The following is a 3,126-nucleotide window of genomic DNA, read 5'->3' as shown; positions in this document are numbered from 1 at the left end:
ATACTTGTAGGAACCTGACTCAAATGGCCGGGCCCTCCACAGATTTGCCTAAGAGGGGATTAGCATGTTCTGCAACTCAAATATTTTTCGCCAACATAAATGCCTATATTAAAGCAGTCAAGAATAAATATCCACACCTGCTATTGCAGTGTGGTGAGAATATAACAAGAATGCTGATGATAATGAGGCCAGACATCAACAGAGCCCCACCACTGTTTGCAGTTCCGTTGGCCTCGGGCCCTGCAGAAGCTTCATGCCCCGTAAAAAGTCAAGGGGGTGTGTCTCACCCTTCTGCAAATCCCTGGGGGTTACGTCCAAGGCCCCTAACCCCAGTCCTTCCTCAGCCCCCGATACTGTTCTCCCCCGCCAAGTCGAGGCAAACCCAGATGCAGAAATGCGTCCCTTTTCCTTATTTTTCAAAACCCTCCACCTAGAGCCCCCGTGTGGCAGCCGAGGCCACTAAGGTCTGGGGAAGAGGAAGGAGTTTGCAGCTCAGATGGTCGAATGCCTCATGTAGCTAACCCAGGACCCAGCAAGCCCCGGCGCATAGGGCCCTTCCCTGCGGTGAGACAGAGCTCCTGCTTCCTTCCCGTCAGGCCTCGTCAGCTGAGCCAAACGCCCTCCCATCCCTGTCTCCGTCTCGGCCTCTCCTTCGGCAGCAACTCGGGCCTCTCCCCTGAACACGCATGACCCCGGTGCAGGAGGTAACACAGTGGCCCCTGGACCTACTTCGGAGGAAGTCCATAAGACAACGCTGGGCCCCCCCAGGTCCTGGCCACCCCGAGCTTCCCTGCATCACGGCGTCGAGCCCTGTCCCAGCTCTGGGGGCACATGTACTGCTGTCAAGTGGGGGCACTGAAGCTGGGAGAAACTGAGACACGTGCCCGAGTTCCCAAAGGCAGGGCGCGGCCAGGATGCGAGCACGACAGCCCTGCGTGCGACGCCAGCAGCAGGAGGCTGGGGATTACAGACGCAGATTCCTCAGTACTTCCGCGCTGCCCCCAGCACACGGCAGCTGCTCCGTCTGGCTCCGGGTCGCTCCATGCTTAAGCACGACACGCCAGGCTTGACTCAAAGGAGTGTGAGAGAGAGACAGAATGTGTGTGCACGTGTGAGAGTGTGCGTGTGTGTGTGTGAACACTTGGCTCTGGGGACCGAGGTCCCCGCCCTCGCCCCCACTCTGGTGGCCACCTCACTCCTCTCAGCCAGCACAAGGGGGAGGCAGGCCCCCCCGCCGTGCTGCCCCCCGCAGGCCGCACCCGTGCCGCGTGGCTCTCCGCTCGCCTCAGAGGCGATCTGGGGGTGTGCCCTCCCTCGGGCGGTAGGCACACGGCCAAGGCTGGGACGGCACGAACCCCCACCCCTCAGGTTGTGGGAGGGGAGGCGAGGAGTCTGAAGCGGTAAGTATGGCTTTGGAACCAACTTGGCTCTTCCGATGACAACGTGCCTTGTTCCAGATGGTTCCTGTGCATGTTCTCCGTTGTTAGCATGCTAATTTATTCTGACTCATCGCGAAGCTGCTGCAGGCGGGGCGGCGCACACGCCAGAGCGAGACCCGGGGCCGCGATTCCCCGCTGGAACGGGAGCTCTCCCTGGGGCTGTCACCGGCGCCGGCGGCAGCAGCCTGAGCAGGTTGTAATCCCCCTCCGGTGGCCCTGACGCTCTGTGACGGGATCAGGAGGGCAAAGCTGGAGACACAGGCTCCGGGCACGTTCATGCCGGGAAGTTCGGGATAGCGCACAAATGTACTTAAAACATAAAGGAGGCATCTGAAACAAAGGCCCGAAGCCGAGAGTCGGGAGCCTGACGTGTCTCCTCAGTCAGCGCCTGAGCGGGGCCGGGCAGAGCCCCCAGCGTGGGCCCAGGCCCCGGCCTACACCGTGGTCCTCTGGTCCCCAGGGGTGCTGTTCACCAGGGCCCCTGCACTGGGACACGCGGGAGCCAAGGTGGAGCTGTGCGCCCCCTGTACAGGCCACCGCAAACCCACACTGGCCACTGCGCGGCCCACAGCTCTGCCCAGGGACATCTCCTGGTCACCAGCATCGGCCCAGGCTCTGCGAGGGGCACCCAGGGACGCGGTGTGCCTTCTGGGAGCAGCCCTGCAGCTGCGAAGCAGGAGAGTCCGGGTAAACACCCGGCCCTCGAGCAGGACAGCCTTGGGCCCCGGGAGCCAGGCCCCCGGCAGTCAGCTGGCCCTGGACAAGCCTTCCCTGCCTCGCCCCCTCCCTTGCATCCTGGGCACTGCTGGGATTGCCCCCAGGGGTGGCTGGTCCCTCGCCCCACCCCAGGGTCAGCTTCTGGGACACCCAGCCTACTGGGGAAAACTCACCGAAATGGCCACCCTGACCCCTTGGGCCTGGAAGACGGGTTTTCATTCAATCCTGGCCCACATTCCCAGGTAAAACTGTGTCCCCCACAGCTGGCTTCCGGCCCAGGCCACCCCAGGCCACCCTCCCACCCAGTGCTACTGGCTGCCCTCGTGGACCTTGGGGCTCCCGACCCCCCAGCCCTCTGCTGTGAGGAGTTCCCTGCCCCCTGGGAGACAGAGTGAGGAAGTTGCCAGGGCGCAGCAGCAGGCTTCTGGAATCCCCCACAGCTCCATCCGCGTTGTCTGCAGTTTCCTGGCAACAAGGAGGGCCTGTTTCCGAGGGGGAGGGAGTCTGAGCCAGCTCGACCCCTCCCCCAGGGCCGCCCTCCCCGCTGGTAAGGACTCAGGAAGGTCAGCCCAACCGGTCCTGAGACTCCCCCGCTCCTGGGAACCTGATAGAGGCGGGGGGCCGTGTGTGGGGAGGACCCAGAGACCAGGATGGGTGGGGGCGGAGAGGTCAGAGCCCACCCGAGTCCCGAGTCCCGAGTGCTTGGACGCCCCTTGAGGCCCAACTCCCCCTGCGCTTCCTGCTGGGAACAAGCATGCCAGTCTGGCCGCGCTCCAGGCCCCCGCGGGCTCGGGTCGGCCACCCGCCGGCATCCCCGGGGGGAGCCCCCAGCGCCCAGGCCGTAGGAGTGGCCCGCGATCGGCCCCAGGAAAGGGACACAGGCTGTGCTGTAACCTGCTCCGTCCACGCGCCCACACACAACAGCGTCCCTCCTCCCGAAGACGGGCATGGAGCTGGCGCGGAGCGAGCT

At 64.1% G+C, this 3,126-nt stretch overlaps 1 protein-coding gene and 1 long non-coding RNA gene across 3 annotated transcripts in view; one reads left to right on the top strand and one right to left on the bottom strand.

Annotated features, from left to right (window-relative positions):
* Positions 1–1,458: 1,458 nt before the first annotated feature.
* LOC144241828 (uncharacterized) lies at positions 1,459–2,418 on the bottom strand. Its single transcript, XR_013338205.1, has 2 exons — positions 2,330–2,418; positions 1,459–1,769 (listed from the first exon to the last, which is right to left on the bottom strand). It is a non-coding gene; the product is annotated as an uncharacterized LOC144241828 (long non-coding RNA).
* A 224-nt stretch (positions 2,419–2,642) lies between these two features.
* Positions 2,643–3,126, top strand: part of LOC144241894 (uncharacterized) — a 4,748-nt gene continuing 4,264 nt past the window's right edge. Inside the window, exon 1 of one of the 2 annotated variants that reach the window (XM_077776567.1) lies at positions 2,643–2,703. The gene's annotated coding sequence lies outside the window, so the exon portion shown is untranslated. Of the gene's footprint in view, positions 2,720–3,126 lie in introns of both variants that reach the window. The other variant, XM_077776568.1, reaches the window with a different exon arrangement.

Source organism: Crocuta crocuta, unplaced genomic scaffold (genome assembly GCF_008692635.1).
Source record: "Crocuta crocuta isolate KB4526 unplaced genomic scaffold, BGI_CrCroc_1.0 scaffold8, whole genome shotgun sequence".
NCBI classification, from domain to species: domain Eukaryota; kingdom Metazoa; phylum Chordata; class Mammalia; order Carnivora; family Hyaenidae; genus Crocuta; species Crocuta crocuta.
The sequence above is the reverse complement of the archived record's forward strand: the minus strand, read 5'-3'. Positions and strand labels throughout refer to the sequence as shown.